General features: G+C 35.4%; 1 protein-coding gene across 7 annotated transcripts in view; it reads right to left on the bottom strand.

Moving 5' to 3' along the window:
• LOC106883318 (uncharacterized) overlaps nt 1–20,560 on the bottom strand; it is a 350,621-nt gene that overhangs the window by 20,922 nt on the left and 309,139 nt on the right. For 6 of the 7 annotated variants that reach the window (XR_016240682.1, XR_016240683.1, XM_014934329.3 and 3 more), the window contains one exon: nt 8,565–8,689. The exons of the other annotated variant lie outside the window; for it this stretch is intronic. The gene's annotated coding sequence lies outside the window, so the exon portion shown is untranslated. The remainder of the gene's footprint in view (nt 1–8,564; nt 8,690–20,560) is intronic. 7 annotated transcript variants of the gene reach the window in all.

Below are 20,560 nucleotides of genomic sequence, written 5' to 3'. Positions count from 1 at the left end.
AATGGGTGTGCTTTCCGACTAATAGTTTCCTAGGAACGTCTCGACCTTTACTTTTAGTGGGGGATTGGAATGATACTATAGACACGCATTTAGACTATGTAGGTAGAAATACGAAAAGAAGAAGTTGCAAATGCCTCATAGACCTGCTCCGACGTTTCCAACTGTCTGACAGGTACCGACTGGACTAACCGAATGTGCTAATGTGGGCATGGACCAACCGCATCGCGTGAATCCAAATAGTTTTTAGATAGAGTATTCTGTAGGACAGTGGATAAGGATAGTGTAGGTTGTTCACAGTTTCACATAGTCAGCTACACCGATCACAAATTCATGACTTGTTCGCTCGACTTAGATAAGAATCATAGGCAGGGTTCCGTTTATTGGAAGCTGAACGCGTCGTTCCCGGAGCGACAGGCTTACAGAGACCGGATTAGCACATTAGTTAAGAGGGAATTGACGGGAGCTATTGTCAGCAATAAACTGTGGTTTGCTCTAAAGAGGGCAATCAAAGCAGAATCGATTAGGGATAGCAAGGTTTTAGCGATAGATCGAAATAGAATAGAGGGAGACCTAGTAAAGAAATTAAAGGAGGCACTTAAAAGTGGCATCGTGTTCAACGTGCTGGCGGCGAGGTTGGCCCTTGACCAACACTTCAACGCCAAACACTAAAGTTGCGTCGTCAGAGCTAGGATGTGTGCCCTCAGAAACGAATGAATTTCAGCCACCCGAGAGGCCCAGGTGGCGGAGACGCAACAAAGCAACAAAGCCACCATTCGGTCTTTGATGGATGAACAAGGGCGCAAATTACTCAAGCCCGAAAGAATGTTTGAGGCTTTTCAGCAAGACTTTGCCCGACTGTTTGGCACAACTGGTGTGTCAGAACGCAGGGTGATGCCTACCTGCTTGGCCTGCCACGACTCTCGGCAAAAGAGTTGGAATGTTGTGAAAGTTCAATTACAGCCGCTGATGTACGAATACGATGGCAGGCTGCGCGGTCCTATGAGCTTTTATTGTCATATGTCAGACTTTTTTGGAGACGTCTTGGCAGCAGTCTACTGCAACTGGCAGCAAAACGGGTGTATCCCCAGTTTTGTGAGCCGAGGAGCGGTGACACTGCTAAAGAAAGATCCAAAGAAGTGGAACGATATAGATGATTTCTAGCTCATCACTCTGCACAACGCAAATCTGAAAATTTTGTCCAAGGTGCTAGCCGAGTGGTTGGCGCTTGTCATCGAGAAACTGGTCGACAAGGCGGAAACATGTGCCGTGCCGGTAAAATGTATCCATGACAATCTCCATCTCATGCCCTACGTCATAAACAGGGTAGTTAAGGAACCTGGCATGGGTGGGACACTGATCAATTTGGATTAATCAAAAGCTTTCGATAGAATTGACCATCGATATTTGGAGGCTGTCCTTCCGACGGCTGGTTTCGGGCCAGTCTTCCGCGGTTGGATCGATTCTTTATACACCGGCAGCCCGTCGGTAGTTTGCGTAAATGGACATCTATCTAGACCATTTAACATCACGCGTTCGGTCCGTCAAGGATGCCCTCTTTCGTCACTTCTGCATATATTAACTCTAGAGCCACTACTGAAGAAGCTGGCGACGCTGAGGGTCATCGCGCGAGAACTGGGATGCGAGAGGAGCGTATCTTCATACGCAGACGATGCCACCGTCACAATGTCGATCCACAGACATATTTACCCGATCGGCGAGACACTAAAAGAATACGAAGCGGTAACAAAGCGAAAATTAACCCGGAAAAGTCAGTGGTCTTGCGACTCGGCACCTGGAGAAGCAAGCCCACGCAGTCCAACAGCGTCTCCATCGTGGGACACTGGACCGACGGACCGGTTAAATTGCTCGGTGTCTCGTTTGGTCCAGACCTCCAAATGAAGAAAAACTGGGAAGAAATAACGAGTAGAGTGGCCACTCTCACCCAGCAATGGGCCGAGGGGAAGCTGTCTCTAAAAGGTCGGTATGAGGTGGTGAATACGCACATCGCATCCGTCATCTACTACCATCTAACTGTTGTGCCTCGTCCTGACCCTGCCATCACGAAACTAAAACGCATATTCTTCCGCTTTTTGTGGAAGGGAAGCGTTCCGATGGTCAAGCGATCTATTTGCTGCCAACAATCGCTAAATGGAGGGCTGGGTATGCTGTGGTTGATGATGAGCAGACATGCGCTGAGACTGCGACATCTCTAGCGTTTCATGGATTAAGCAGTAACCGAGGCTGCGCGAATGGCACCGCGCGTGTCGCCATGTTCTCCAGCAACTCTGCTACCCGGGATCAAACTTGTGCGACTTCAATTCCACGAAGACGTTCTATAGAGGATTAGTGGAGGGGAGGTGTGATGACGTTCTTGGGGAGACTCTGGGCGTCGATGAGGAGTACCTAACTCGCCTCTTCAGGACCACTTTCGGGCCAGGACCTATGGACAATTTCCAGTGAAGCATTGCCCGATCGGGGTAAGCTTCAGCGACACCGTTCAAGAAACAGCGGACCGATCGATCTGCCTGAAATACGGTAACAGCGACGAAACCGTTCTCGCACTCATACAATGTCCAAACATTTCAGACCTGTTGGCCTATGTCGAACGGCTGCTGTCACGTGTGGAACAAATTCGGTTATCAGCCGAGTCTATCGTGAATATTGCCCCGCCATCTTCCTTTAACCGGGAAGGCGAGGCAGCTTACATTGTACCAGTGGCAATGGTGAAAGAATATGTATGGTGGACTCGTGTGAAAGGTTTAGAGACATACACTTTCCTCACATCAACAACAACTTTTTCAAATATCACTTGGAATGGAAGGTGAGTATAGAGAGGGAAGTTTTGTCTAATGAAAAGTTTAACAAAAGATGAGCGAATGTAGCAAGGGTGGTACGCATGAATGACGGAACTAACTTGACCATGACCCTAGAAAGCAAAGAGAAAAAGAACGCTTTGCTTTCGTTATTGTTTACTTTTGTTCGTTAACGAGATTACCGTGGTTCTTTTTCGTAGGTTTTTCTTTCCAGGGATAAACTTTGTCAATATTATATTTACTCCACCTTTTGAGAACTCTAATTGTTAAAAACGACACTTTTGTTATTTCCTTGTGTACACGTCCCCAAACGTTTTCGATCCCTTTTGATCGTTTTTGAAAAGAAATATTCTGCATTGTATTCCCTCTGTGTTCGGTCGTTCGTGTCTAATAAAGAAATCTATCTATCTATCTATCTATCTGTCTATCTATCTATCTATCTATCTATCTATCTATCTATCTATCTATCTATCTATCTGGTCTGGTCTGGTCTGTCTGTGTGTCGATTTGCTGCTCTATTTACTTATCTGTATGTCCAGTTAAATTTTTATTTGTTTCCATGTTTCAGTGATTGATTTATTGAGCTGTTTATGTATATATCCTTTTCTACTCTAGGCACAGGAGTTTTTGGGGAGGGGGCAGTCGATTATAACGACCTCAGTACGCAACTGGTATTTAATTTATCGACCCCGAAAGAATGAAAGGCAAAGTCGACTTCGGCGGAATTTGAACTCAGAACGTAAAGTCAGACGAAATACCGCTAAGCCTTTCGCTCGGCGTGCTAATGTTTCTTATTTCTTTATTGCTCACCAAGGGCTAAACATAGAGGGAACAAACAAGGACAGACAAAGTCGATTACATCATCCCCAGTGCGTAACTGGTACTTAATTTATCGATCCCGAAAGGATGAAAGCAAAGTTGACCTCGGTGGAATTTGAGCTCAGAACGTAAAGGTAGACGAAATACCGTTAATCATCTCGCCCGGAATGCAAACGTTTCTGCCATCTCGCCACCTTCGTTTGTGTATATATTGATGCATTTATATACCCACGAAAACTCAATTATGAAAGCTTATAGCAATGAAACCGGTGAAAGGAATTCAGCTACTTACATAGGAAACATCTAAATTTTTATCGAGTAATATCAAGAATGTTCTGAAAGAAGTGAATTCAATAAAATATGAGCTACTCCTATGTATGTCGCAATAAATAAAATAGAAGCAATACGTATATCTAAGGAACATCTTACAGTTATGATAAATCGATAAGTTGTAAAAAATTTCCGAACGATAATGCAAATTCTCAAATTAGGAATAAATTTTCCAACATGCGAGGAACATACCAATTTATTAAAACTTCTGAATTCATATATTTTATCATTTTATAAAATTGTATTACCATGCCAAGAATCGCAATGACTAATATAGGAGGCCGGTGAGAAAAGGTCAAATGATTGATGGCTAGTATTCTTTTTCATTGATATATTTGTACTCAGTAAAAAAAATTTACTAGTAAAGTTTACCTGTAAGCATGTTTCAAATGGTAGAAACTTTTCACTGCATGAAGAATCTGAAACACTGTAAAATTGATATATATTTGCTTCTTTTACTCTTTTGTTTAGCTTCAGTAGTTACGGTGAATTTGATTTAGCTAAAAGCATGTGGGCTAGTAGCAAACAAGTGATTAACACCAAAAGCAGTAAACCTGAGAAGTGATATTAAGTGCTTGAAGTTTTATATGAGATGAATAACAGAATGAATAAATAAACGAATGAATATATTCCTAAGATATAGGTATGTTGTTTTCTTAAAGATACAAATATGCTATAGTTGTTTTTATATTCTTTCATTTTATGCAAGCAATCATATATACTGAGAGATATTGATTAATGCTTGGATTTGCCCAAAATAATCTTCAATTGTTCTCACTCTTTTCTTCTAAAAAAAATAGCTAAACTATCAAAGTTAAATGTTATCGCCTAGTAGACAGTCGGGCCATCTTACAGGACACGCATTTTTTTTTTATGACTGGTTTATAGACGTAAGCTAACTACGATGAAATATTACCTCAGCGTTCCCTCGAGATTGTTAGAGGAAAACAAAGACGAAACCATAAATCATGAGTTATGCTTGAACTGGAATCCTTGTCCAAATGCTCGCAACAAAGTGGACTTTGTTTTAAGTAACAAAGAACCACCGAACAGCTCTAGTATAAATGGGCTACGATTTGGGTCTACTAATCAAAAAGAGATACAACCCGTTCACTGTCTTTGAGGCAAATTCTATTTAATTTACTGCTATCATATATTTTAAACTGAGATAAATATATGGTAAAAGCACGTTCCCAATGTGCTACACATTAACATGCACATAAAACTATGCGGTGGATTGCAATCGTGCTTTTTAGCCTACGCTTGCCTCAAACAGTTCTTTTGTAATAATTACACCACCAGCATTACCATAACAGCACATGTTGCAAAATCATCATCTCCAACCAATAATATATAACGCGTGGTCATTGGGTAGCAACTATTATAAAATGCAATCATATATATATATATATATATATATATATATATATATATATATATATATATATATATATATATATATATATATATATATATATATATAGAGAGAGAGAGAGAGAGAGATAGATAGATAGATAGATAGATAGCATCTCTGATATTCAAGTCACATCTACATATCAATACAAGGAATTTTAGAGAAATAATACCATCAAAACTGTGCCAAGTGCAAACATAACCGATCTCCAGTTGTAAGGAAAAATTTTCTAATAGAAGTTTGCAGCACCCACTGTCACATTGTGAAGAAATGTGCAAGAAAAATTCTCTTTCGTACTTAAAATAGAAATATATTAGTTTTAGGGGGTTGCCACATCAACTCTACATTATATTCTGATATCAACAAGTCATATATATATGAATGGAGAAATACGTGATAGAAGATAAACCTAGTTTTGACGGATATTCAAGTACTGTATCTATAACATTTGAAGAGTAAGGGATAAATAGGCTCACACTGTATGTATATAGAAATCGTAGGAAATAACAATGAAAGACAGAATTGAACACTACAGTAAATACTTCAAATGTTTAGAAACTTTACTCGATCCTAAAGTAACTGGACTGAATATTTATAATGGACACTTAATGGAGATGAACTCATCGTAAGTTAGAAGAGGTCACTTACATTAAGATGGCAAGATGAATAACCCTTCAATAAACGCGTATGGAAATTCTTTCTTTCCCCTAAAGACAAATTTGAAACTTCCAGACATTTTCAAATTGATAAAAGTTGCAGGAAAAAGTATAAATAATTTCAAATATTCTCCATTTAATAATAGAAGGCTAAATAAATTCAACAGACAAATTATTGTCATCAAATTTCATGCGGCGAACATTAAAAGTCTAATTGAAAATAATTATGCTGCGCGGAAAAGACAATATTAATAAATCGCTAAAAGTATATTAATTATATCGGCAAGTATGGAAGATATTACGGGACATGCTCTGGTCATTTTTAGACCACTCTATTTGTCAACAGAGTATCACTAAGTAGATGAAAAATTTAGTACACAAGCATCTACGAGAATAACATTTTGGAGAATAAATTACTGAAAGTATTCGGGTCCAACAACCATATGAAAGACAGCGATAACATTGGTGTTATCATATGCAAGCAAGTGTCTTAAGTAGTTAGAGTGTTGGCCTCACAATCGTACGGTCGTGGTTTCGATTGTTGGACAGATTGATGTGTCGCACCCTTTGAACAAAGAACTGAATTTCATATTTCGCTAGCATACTCAAATGGAAATGTTTGAAATAATTTGTTTGTGCTATTCTGTTTCATTAGCTGATGCGTCCTTCATATATTGCTGTGACGAAGGTGAAACAGCCGAGAGGCTATTTGTGTGTCTTCGAGACACTTTAGGCTGCTAAATCAACTATGGAAAGCGTTGTACAAGCTACGAGGTCATAATCGTTAGAAGATGATGTCTCAGCTAAGAACGAATGCAATGAGATTTAGATAAGTAAATTATTTTAATGAAAGCATCAACTAAAGGAGTAAAAATTCCAAATGTGTTTGCATCCCTTCTGCGAAGCATGGAGTAAACTTTTCCACTCGAAATAATAATGATACATAATACTATAAACGTGAAACTGTGAAATCCAGCATATTTCAGAGGTTAAACTAATGGGTTATCATGGCCACTACCCATGTGGGAAAGAGTAATAAAGTTTAGTTATTACAGTGAGCTTTAAAATGCTGATTGCAACTAATTATGAGCTGAGCAAATTACCATTTTACTTAATGATTAAAATTATTTTAATTATTAAACAAGTACAAATTTAGACCTTTGTTGGCGAAATATTCAAAATAATGTAAGTTGTAAATAAATACTTTATTTCGTTTCACCACAGTTGTTTCTAGTTTTGAAGTTATGGCATTAAACATAGCAATACTGACTTAACTATTTTCTTATGCTGATGTTGTTTTTAATAATGTCTCACAGTAAGTTATTTATTTTCCGTATATGGTTTAGGTTAAACTTCGATTTAGTTATGCTGATTCACAAAATATGTGATATCATCACTAATACTTTTCTTAGTTAATGTATTTCTTCATTCTATATACTTTATTCTGTTATGAATTTGTGAAAGTATGCTGTCACATCCATTTATCTATTGTCATCTCGTTACTCAAACTGACTAACAAAAAGAGCCTTACACATCTTCCAATAACAATAGGCGACGTTAGGGGCCCATGGCTGCTTCACCAATATGCGCTACTGCCATTGAGCATACATATTTTTTTAATGTATATGTTAAATTCTATGTAATACATTCAGATACATTGATACATTCACAGAAACACATATATTCATAATTATTGCTTGCAAAGTTCGGTTGAAAGTCAGCATTATCGGAGGAGGGTGTAAGTCCATCTCATGGACCACAGTACTGAACTGTTATTTATTTTATCGACTCCGAAAGAAGGAATGGTAACGTCGATCTCGCCGGAATTTTATTTCATAACGAAAAGAACGACTAAATGCCGCTAAATATTGTGTCCAGTGTGCTAACGATTCTGCTACCTCATCACCTTCTATTTGCTTATAATTATTAAACACTAGTTTAAAAACCGCACTCCGTGCGAACTTCTGAGCTCGCTCCTACAGAGGGTTAATTGGGCCTACGGCTGAAAACTTAAAGGGCTAAATAGCATGACTATAATACGTCTATAATGATTATATACCCCATTGGTGTATCATCAGATGTTAAGATGAGAGGTTAAAGTGAGGTTAAGATTAGAGGTTAAATTCAGAGGTTAAGATGAGAATCAATTTTGTAATGCAATCATGCGGTCCAAAGTTGAATTTCAACTGCTGGCCAATTTGTCCCAACTTATTGCGACGTAAATTTAACGAAACAAGTGTCATTTGTTTCCCCCTTGATCTCTGACGTCATTTGACAAATACTAACCAAGATGGCGTGGATCAGCCAAAGTTTACCTGCTACAAATTGCAGGCCAAATGTTTTAAAATCATATCTCAATGCTGGATGTTCAAGAAAGAAATGAAGGGCATATTTTCAAACGTGGGATCATCCTGATTCGAAAAGCGTATAATATGTCTACTTAGAGCAAATGTAGACTGAGATACAGAGGTTACAGACGGAAAAACAGAATTTTGTTTTATTATTATAGATGCACAAAGTTGGCAACCGTACCTTTCACCTTCTACTTATTTCAGTCATTAAACTTTAGCCATGTTAGAGCACCGTCTTCAAGGATCGACCCAAGTTCTGATTTTCTTAAAGCCTGGTATATATACTGTCAGTCTCTTTTGATGTACCTGTCGAGATATATAAAACAAGTTATGAATGAATATTGTATTTTCATCGCCGCATGTTTCTACTTTTAAAGCTCATGGCATCAAACATAATAACACTGATTTGACTATCTATATTTATGCAAATAGCAGCCATAATAATTTTTCTTAGAGATTTATTCTCTAATTATAATTTACATTCAAATACGATATAGTTTTATTTATTTATTTATATTTCTCGGTTTTGTTTATAGGCATCCTAATTAAAATCGTGAGAAGCGCACACACTTCTATCGCTCACTTTTTCAAAATATACGTGTATACTTCAAATTCATGCATGCATATATATATATATATATATATATATATATATATATATATATATATATATATATATATATATATATATATATATATATATGTATGTATGTATGTATGTATGTGTGTGTGTGTGTGTGTGCGCGCGTGTGTGTGTATGTATGTATATCTCCACGTTGTTAACTTATTTTCTTTCATTGAAAGACAAAAATTTCCTCTTTTTGATACTATTGTTATTTTTTCATCTCTCCGTGTTTTCTCCGAAACGTCAAGATAACTCCCCTTCTTGTGAAGCGTTACACTAATACATGTATTTATTAATTTCGTAACATACATGGTGTCCTAGCATTTTCAAATCCACTTGCTGAAACTAATAAAAGAATATATACACATTGTCAATTTATTAAGTTCAGCCTCAGGTGAAATTTTTACCACTGCATAATATATGTCCATATACGTTAAACTCTCACGACACACTATAGATGCACGCGCACACATTCCTAATTCTGAATCATATCACAAGCGGTCACCGATATCCATATATACGAATGTTAGAAACGGTGGAATGGATTGAATCACTTGGATAACCACATTTATAATGCACCAATGCCAGTGCTTGGTCAAGTGAGAGATATGTTTTCCGAGGTTAATCTGACACATGTGTTACAACCTCTGTGCAAAATCTCTGACAAAGAGTGTATAGATTCATCTAGTGATTACCCTACATATTATGAAAGACAATAAAAATTGCATTAAAGACAGGTATATATATATATATATATATATATATACATTATTTACATTATCTACATTTGACGGATATTCGTCCTCATCTTGTTTGTTGTTAACACAACGTTTCGGCTGATATACCCTCCAGCCTTCGTCAGGTGTCTTGGGGAAATTTCGAACCTGGGTTCTCATTCCTATCGATGTTACTATTATTATTAATAAGGGGGAGGTGGTTTCCATTTTTCCATACATGATCAGCTATACCCGATTTATCGATATCTCCTCGTGTCACAGCTTTGCGATGTTCTTCTACCCTTATTTTGAGGGGGCGTCATGTTTCGCCTTTGTATAACCTACCACAGCTGCATGGGATGGAGTACACGCAGTTTTTGGTCATATTCTCTTCTGTTGGTGGTTTTACCCGAAGGAGATATTTGCGAAGTGTTGTATTGCTCTTGAATACTGCCCTGATGTCATATGGGCCGCATATCTTTTGTATCTTTTCGGAGAGGCCTTTCACATAGGGTAGACAGACTGTAGACAGTTTATTGGTTTCATCCTCTCTTTTCTTCATAATTGGAGTAGATAGTATGTTCTTGGGGTAGTTGTTTCTTAATAGATTGTTACTGAGATTGATCATTTCCTCGTGGTGGGTATCACGATCGCTACTTATATTCTTTGCTCGGTGTTTTAGGCACTGAGCAATTCCTCTCTTTACACTGTATGGATGGTGGGAATTGAAGTTAAGGTATCGTCCAGTGAAGGTTAGCTTGCGATATACGGATGTCCTGAATCCATACTCGGTGCGTGTTATTAATACGTCCAGGAATGCCAGCTGATTGTTCTGTTCCTTTTCCATGGTGAACTGTATGGATGGATTTATTGAGTTCACATGATCTAGCAGCATTTGGACATCTTGCTGGTGGGGCCAGAGAATAAAGGTGTCATCAACGTATCGCAGCCATAGGGTTGGTTTTAGTGGTGTTGATCCTAAAGCCAAATTCTCGAAGTATTCCATGTATATATTGGCTATTATCGGTGATAATGGCGAACCCATAGCTAAACCATCTGCTGTCGATATATATCAGTGTCCATACTGAAGTAGGTAGTTTCTACACAGAATGTCAACATTTCCATCAAGTTTGTTATTGGTATACTAGTGCGTTCTTTTAGATGGGTGTCTGTCACTAGTTTTTCTTGAATCACCGATAGTGCTTCACCAGTTGGGACTTTGGTGAATAGACTTATCACATCTAGTCTCAACATCTGGTTGGATTCAATGGGGGTATCATTGATCAATTCTGTGAAGTGGATGGAATTCTTCACGTATGATGTTGACTTTCCTGCTAATGGACTGATTATATCCACCAAGAAGCGGCTCAGTGGATGACATGCTGAACCCCTACAGCTCACTATAGGTCTTAGTGGAATACCTTAGTGGGATGAAGTTAAAATAATAGACAGGGAACAACACTGGAAAATACGAAAACTAAAAGAAGCAGCACATATGCTAGGACACAACAACCTCCTAAGCAGACCGAGTGCAGATATGAATAGCATATGGGAACCGGTATTGAGGAAGGATAGAAAAATAATAGATTTATAAGCCTTAAAATTCACCCCGTAATTGCCCACGGGCATATGGCGTAGTGGTTAAGAGCGCGGGCTACTAACCCCAAGGTTCCGAGTTCGATTCACGGCAGCGACCTGATTAATAATAATAATAATAATAATAATAATATAATAATAATAATAGTAACATCGATAGGAATGAGAACCCAGGTTCGAAATTTCCCCAAGACACCTGACGAAGGCTGGAGGGTATATCAGCCGAAACGTTGTGTTAACAACAAACAAGATGAGGACGAATATCCGTCAAATGTGGATAATGTAAATAATGTAAATAATTCCTCATCTCTTAAATATAGAACTGTATATATATATATATATATATATATATATATATACATACACGCACACACAGATATATGTGTGTGTATGTCTTTGTGCATGTGTGTATGTGTATTTAAGTGGTCAAGATTCAAGAATTTCAAACTGCTTCAATATTTGGAAATCTGCATCTATCTATCTATCTACATACATACACAAATACACACAAACTCACACATATACACACGCATTATATATATATATATATATATATATATATATGTGTGTGTGTGTGCATATACACGGGCACACACACATACACACACACACACATACACACAGACACACACACACACATATATTACTGGCCAGTACCCGGTGTTGTATAAGCTGAAAATTACTAAGAATTAGAAATGTCCTAAAACTGTTCTTAATAGAACAAATTAACATTTTCTCGAAAAGATATACTTTGCACATAAGATGAGATTATTTTCAAAAACGTGGGCAGTGATCCAGTGCTTATTACCCTGCTATTGTTAAGCACCTGAATATTACTTGTAAAATTTCGTAGGTTAATTTAATTTTTCTAATGTAAATTTAATTTTGCAAATTACTGAAACCTACTTGAAAGTAAAACGATTACAGTCTGGAAGAAACAAATAAGCCTTTCAGAAACAACAAAACATCATCAACTTCATTTAATCCGAACTTTGTCTGCTTCTGAATGGCTATCTGACTGAATCATAAAACAAAGGATTAAGTCAATGTAAAAACAATTATATTTCATTTGAACGTATTACTGAACATGTCCTGCAAGCACTTTTATTCTAATAATAATTTGGAAAGTGCTCGAATGCAGTGGTTATCGGAAGTAAAAGCCCCTTAGAATATAGGAATTGTAATATATGTGGCAATAAAGAAATGATCTGATTTGGAATTAACTCCTTCATCTTATATCATATTAGACCTCTATTCTTCATAATCACTGCAAATACCCAGTTAAATACCCTTCATAATTTGGCGATTTTCCTATCATATCTAATATGTAGTTCAGTGGCATTTGTTGATTGACTTGCTGAAACTCACCTGCTTTAGAAACTCAATTTGCTATTATATTGGTAATGTACGTCTATGGGCACGAATGAAATGTTGGATATAATTGTAGCGTCATCCTCGCACTCAGAGAAATTAATATCCTTGGTGACATGTGGCATAAACTTTTTAACTATTTGGCTTGGGCTGATTCAAAATTGTGATGGATCTTAATTATTCAGTAGCATTATTTTTAAACTGAAATCAGTGAGGCACTAAAGCTCCAATAAACATTAAAATTCAGAAGAATTTGCGACAGCTGATATTCGATGCTGTAATTGCCTGCAATGGCTGCTAGCTGATAGTGTGGACCCAAACATTCTTTGTCGTACGTCGTTAACTTTTAGTTATGATGCTATAGTTTCAGAAAGAGCTCCGATATTAATTACCTTGTTATCTTAACCTCTTCGCTAACATGCACAAGGTTCGCATCGTCGTTACTGCAAGAGGAAAATCTACTCTAAGAATGTATTGGCAAAAATGGCCAGGCCGCTGATCCTTGATATGTTTACAGACGATGTGGAGAATTAAGGATTCGCCAAAAGTGATTAAGTTTTAAAGGAAGTATGATTTTCACTGGATTTTATTCTTTTTAGGATCACTTTCCAATACAACTGCTTCTCTCCTGGTCTGAAATCTATTGCCATGCAAACTCTGCGATTTTGTCTAGGGGTTACATAATATTCTTGGGTAGCATTGAGAATTGTTCTCAGACATTCGTTTGCCATTTCTTATGATTTTCGAAATTTTGGCAATGTTGCACCAGATGCACCCTTTATGCTCAAATAAAAAGGGTTTTATAGCAAAACGAGTCCTGTCTGCAAAATGTGAAGAAAGTTATATAATCTCTGCCTTTATGGTGAGGGATTTTGACAAGCTGTAAACTGAGAGAGTTTACCCTAAACACCAAAGAAGCAAATTCTAGTTTTATATTTCCGAACCCTATCATAAATATCAAAACAGACTGTCCTTTATTCTACGGTGAGTATGGATTGAGAGTCATTGACATATAGATTGCAAGTTGTCATCATTATGTTGTCACTTTCTTTCCCAGTGTAATTGACTTCAAAGAAGTTAGGTTGTGAGAAGCCCTATGTTTGCTAGAATATTTATGCTAGAATATATCTGTAGATCAAGATTCGTGGGCCGAAACTGAAGCGTATTGGATGGTTCACGAATCATAAAAAAACTTTCAAATACAGATTCTAGCAATGTTACATTTTCTCGTGCAATGCAAATCTAAATAATCTCTTACTAAAGTTGGTACAAAAATTTCTATTGACTATTCAAAGGTCGTGAAGTATATCTGAACGTCTTTCTTTATAGGAAGTCATAGAAAGAAATATTCATGCTGACCGTATGTGGAGTATATTGACTTTCGGAAGAAAAAAGGCTTCCGAAAAAAAGAAAACCGTTGGAAAACAGTTTATAGCAGAGACTCTAGCTAAGAAGATCTGAAGCAGGAATTGTAATTCTGAAATATCATCGGACTATAGATAGCTAAATTACAACAGGTATATAGTCCATGTTTTGTTTTATAGTGCATTGTTGTACCATTCTAAACTTTTTATTCTTTATATATATATATATATATATATATATATATATATATATATATATATATATATATATATATATATATATATATATATATATATATATATATATATATATATATATATATGTATATATATGTATATATATATATATATATATATATATATATATATATATATATATATATATATATATATATATATATATATATATATATATATATATATATATATATATAGCATGACAGGAAAAGGCTGTAAAAGTTATGATCCTTGAACTTTGAAGTTGCCGAGTAGCAATTGCTTAAATAAAATATATCCGTTGACCATTTCCGAATAAGCAGTAAGTTGTTAAATGCTAATGTCTTTTCATGAAGGGAGACATTAAAAGACACCAGTAAACCTCATTGATATTGATTTATTGTGCTTGCTGGAATTAGCTAACTTCAAATCAGCTGATTTGCTTCTTTAGAGAGAACATTTCAGTTTCACATCCGTTGACGACGTTTTTAATTACATTTAGTGATCTTTAGTGAATAACACAACACAAAATAGATGTGTACATTAAATGATATGGACAGAAGTGGGCAGCAGAGAACTATCCATATTTTATTATTTTCATGCTACTCAACCAAATTTTGGAAACCTCTATATACAGCCTTCGATGTAGAGTGAATTGTGATTGATATTACTATAGGATCGCGAACCATCACGATTCTAACAATGTTGAAGAGCACATTCTCACGCAGATGATCTGAGAGCTCTGAAGATATTATGACATCACTTTGCTTGGCGGTAATCAAATTAATTAATCAGTAATTTGTTCAAGTATTAATCTTTCATTTCCGTGGCATGCCTTAGTAATAAATATATAATTTATAGCAAATTCTAACATTAAAGTCTACAAATGGTTGGGATCGACATTTGCATTTACATACATAAAATATGTCTCGCATAAATTAAAGTCGGTTGATACGATTAATCGAAAGTTCACATTAGCTAAGTCTGTTTTCGCAACAATTGTCTTGCTACTACACACACACACATACATGAACGAGGGAGAGTGATGTAGATAAACACGATTATACTTGATATACATTAATATACATATACACTTATATATGAACATGGTTATATATAGAGAGAGATATGTGTAGATACAAATAGCTACATATATGTACAGACAAGTAAATTTATATTAACACGGAGCATAACGCACACACACACACATACACATACAAAAACACACACATGCATACATGCTAGTGGGGCTCGTGAAAACTCCGCAGAACGGAAAATTTTACGAGAAAGATTTAAAAAAGAAAGGATGATTTGCATATTTTGATTTTATTTTCCTAATTATCTCACTCCCAGTCAAAATAATATATTACATTTTAAAATTTCCCTCTATATTTCTCTATTTCTCTCTACTTCTTCAAGAAACGTTTTAACCATGTAATTTCCGTCTTCATCTCTTTACATTTTTGACCTTGTCTTCAGCTCTCACTCCCACTAACTCTCTCTCTCTATTTCTCTCTTAATATAACTGCATCCTCACCACCAGAATATTAGCATCTGCTAAATATTGTATCTTAAGCATATCTCTTTCTATTTATCTTTCCCTCCCCACCTTACAGCACGTCGTTAACAGTTTTTTCCCTCTTTTCTCTCGCTGTCGTTTTCACTCGATCTTCGCCTCTGCTTTCAACTAACCACGTGACGCATTTGGCTTTATCAAACCTCTTTCTCTACTTCATTTCATTTTTCTCTACTCACACTACTCCCCTCCCCATCTCTCTCTCTCACACACACACTTTTGCTCCACCTCTCAGTCACTTCACCTCCACCCCTTTAACTGAAGTATAACGGGTGCATGAATAAGCAGATTATCATATACAGTGGCTGGCCCCGTGCCGTAAAAAACAACGGCTAATTATAGTATTTTATATATAAAAAGGGTACTAAAATGGGAAAAACAAAAGAGTACTTCAACTCTGTGTAACTATGTGTGTGTGTGTGTGTGTGTGTGTGTATGTGTGTGTGTGCGTGCATATGTATACATTTATATCTATGAGTAGCACAGTCTGTAGCGAACGTGGTTTTCTATACTTCGTCACAGCCCGCTTCCTTCCTTTTTAAGTCTTTCTGTTTATATATATATATATATATATATATATATATATATATATATATATATATATATGTATGTATGTATGTATGTATGTATGTATGTGTGTGAGTGTGTGTGTGTGTGTGTGTGTGTGTGTGTGTGTGTGTGTGTGTGTGTGTGAATGTGCGTGTATATGTGATTCTATTTTCTATGTATCTTTCTAAATAAACATACACATACATACATACAATCATTCACATTCCTAACCTTTGTACGCGTACACATATACTCACACAGAACTGTCGCGCTGTTTGATTTTTGTTTCACCGTTGACTTTTCACCATCCCACTTCCATCGGTGGATCAGCTCGTCCTTTCTCATTCGTAAGTTATGACGGAGAAATACACGAGAATATTATTATAGAAGATTATTATAGTAGAATATACACGATGCACTCTTTGCTACTTCCTCTCTGTCATTGCCATTCCCTTCTCTTAATTCCTCTCCCTTCTCCGTGATTTTGGACAAATATATATATAAAACAATTATATAAAAAAACACTACGCTTGTTATCGTATTAGATGCATGTATGAGTATATATATATATATATGTGTGTTTATGTATATATAAATATATAAATATATATAGTACATTATTACTCATAATAAGAAATAACAATGTTAGTCGCCACAAGCTTAAACCCGTATAGGCAAAACTAATAGATATATATATATCATAATCATATATAACAAAGGCACTAAGAAGCATCAGCTTTGTTTAAAATAGGTGTCAAACATATTCCGATGCCACAAAAATTAACACTAAATTTGTACAGGCATGGTTGGAAAAAAGCTGGGCGAGTAAAGATTGCGTCTTACCTCTGCAAACTTGCAAGAAGGAATGCCAGTTAACCTGGTACTATAATTTCAAATTTAGCGCCAAGACTACTTGCTTCTCTTTAACCAAATCTACTCATAACAATAGCTATTTCATTTCAACTAATGCCTGTGTACGCTTCACAGCTCCATAGATATATTAGATATGTGTATATATGTGTACTTGTGTGTGTGTGTGTGTGTGTTCGTATATATATATATATATATATATATATATATATATATATATATATATATATATATATATATATATACATATACATACATATATATATATATATATATATTGAATTGAATTAGGTACTTAAGTTGAAGCACCAAGTTGATGTAATGATTGCATTGTTCAATTAAATGGAGCCACTTGAAACGGTCGTAATGCATGACTACTTGATATCCTGTTGCTTATTGATTATATACATACATACATAATACATGCATACATACCTATATATATATATATATATATATATATATATATATATATATATATATATATATATATATATATATATATATCATGAATTTTCTACCGTTTTATTCACTAATTCTGATTTAAAATGTAGTAGTGACATCTTTTATGATTACTGACAAAACGTGTAGAAGATTCTTCACGTTTAACTTGTACTGAGTAGGTTGAGTACTAATTCTCTACCGTGAGATTTCGAATATATAATATACTAAAACTTCATATATATTCTATGTGTATAGAAAGGCAGAGAGAGAAAGAGAGAGAGAGAAAGAGAGAGAGAGAGAGAGAGAGAGAGAGAGAGAGAGAGAGAGAGAGAGAGACTCAGACGGACAGAGAAGCTGAAAGAGAGAGAGCCAGAGAATTAGAGAGAGGGATAGCAGTGGAGAAAGAGAGTAAGTGAAATAGAGTCGTGAAAGAAAAAGAAAAGAACGTTCTCATGTAATAATATTTAAGTCGGTCCAGGAATTCTTCCTAGTGAAGAAAACAACACACCTTATATCACATCCAGCTTTTGCTTTCAAACAAATTAACAAAAACTGCCGCCCATATTCAGAAGTTATGCTTATAAATGATGTGGCATATTTTCAAAGTGGACTAGATCTGCTTCAATGTTTATAATTTTAACCTGCCTTCCAGGCAATATCATCTCTAATTTTCTGTACTCTGTGTTAGTTCATGCTTCAACATTTTTAATAAAGTATTCGTAACTAATTACCGTAAAACTGCGCTATGTTTTCTTTAGGTTTCAAAATTCTTCGTATCCAGTTTCTTCTTTACTCAAACATATTACGATAATTGCTTTCATTCTTACTCTAATAGTATTCTTATGTTGATTACTTCATTAACAGATCAGTCTCGCGTTAATTTCTATAGTAGCTATACCATATTCCCTGATGTAATTTCATCTGTCTATGGTATCTATATTTAAAAATCGTTGAAAGAGTTCTTTTATTCTTTTACTTGTTTCTGTCATTTGACAGCGGCCATTGTGGAGCATCGCATGAAAAGCTTCTATTAGTCGAAGAGATCGACCCCAGGAGTTATTCTTTGTAAGCCTGGTACTTATTCCATCAGTCTGTTTTGCCAAACCTTTAAGTTTAGTAGACATAAACACAGACACAAAGACACATTCAAGTGCCTTTTTCTATAGCCTTGGGCTGACAAAATACTTGTGATTGGACTTGATAGACAGAAACTGAAAGTAGCCCGTCGTTTATATATATATATATATATATATATATATATATATATATATATATATATATATATATATATATATATATATATATATATAGTAATTGTATATAATATATTCCATAATGATATTTATTCTCCGGTTTGAAGCGACAAGTTTTAAATGTAAACAAATTTCCGAAAAATGATGAGCTAACCTCAGGCTGAATCAAACTCACAAATCGACGCTTTCATGGGTCCTTGCGAATCTGATTGACCAAACGCTCACCCATCAATTTCAGTCAAATTTAGTTAATACATACTTAAACTCTCTTGATACTACATAAATATATATTTCCGTCTATTTTCGTCTACACACACACACACACACACACACAAAGACGCAACAACCACACACACACACACACACACACACACATATACGCGCGCCCGGTGCGCACAACCCTTCGGATTCGACAGTGCTTGATTCATGCGTACTAGGGACTGAAACTGGAACCATGTAGTTGGGAACAATTGCAATATTGAAAACCTACCTCAAATTTCATTCACATTCGGTGCTGGTAAAATGAGCAACGCTAATCCACTTGATTCTATTCAGTCAACTAAAATTGCAAACATTTGCCTTGAGCCTATGCCGAAAAGTTAGTATTTTCGAGATCAATAATGATATATAATATCTGCTAATCAATTTCTCTTCTATTTGACTAAAAATGCTAGGAAATCTAATTAAATTTTCTCAGAAAAAGTGTTACGCATTTTTTTCCATCTGCACCATACTTGTAAAACATAGCAAATATTTCACTTCGTAAACCAACAGTCAATTTTATCACAGCCAACATATTTTGAATTTCTTTTTTTTTTTCTTCTAATAGCGAAATACGAAAATCTTTTATCTTTGATAGGAGAACAGTATATTTATGATTGAAAGAATAAAGGGAAAAAAATGAAACTTAATTTCAAACAAACAGCTGAAAAAAACGTACTGTAGTAGCTACAACAGAAATATAAATCAGAACATATAGCCATGAATTGGATGTGACAACAGATTTATCGGAAATATTTTTCTACTGAGCATAAACAAACAATTAATTTTCTATAATAATAAGAAATTTGAAAAAGTAGCTGAGAAATATTTTAACAAATGAAACAAACGACATTATAACAAGTAATCATGTCACTAAAATAAAGAATTTCAATCATCAGCACGAAAAATAAATCGTATCAGTGAATAGCCTGAAGATATTTTGAATAATTAGGTAATTATTTTCTGATTAAATACATTAATGACATTCCTTTTGCTATGCAAATACAATTCTAGTTACCATAATTACTGCGATAAAAGGTATCACTTAAAGTAATTTCTATTGTACCCAAACGAATCATTCCCTTCACATCCTACATATACAGAATTACACACACATACATACACACGCACACACACGCACTCGCAAACACACACACATATGTGTTTGTACATACATACATGTCTTCAGTAAAACTGTGTAATGTGCACAGAAGCAATGAAAATAGATGGTATACTTGAAATTTTATTGTTAATGAATAGCTGAATGTATCTCATCATTATAAGATTTTCTTTCAATGTATGCTAAATCTTTTAATTGTGACATAACCTAATTTAA

This window comes from Octopus bimaculoides, chromosome 2 (assembly GCF_046866305.1).
Source record: "Octopus bimaculoides isolate indiv1 chromosome 2, ASM4686630v1, whole genome shotgun sequence".
Lineage (NCBI taxonomy): Eukaryota > Metazoa > Mollusca > Cephalopoda > Octopoda > Octopodidae > Octopus > Octopus bimaculoides.
Note: the sequence above shows the minus strand (reverse complement) of the source record. Positions and strands in the feature narration are given on the sequence as shown.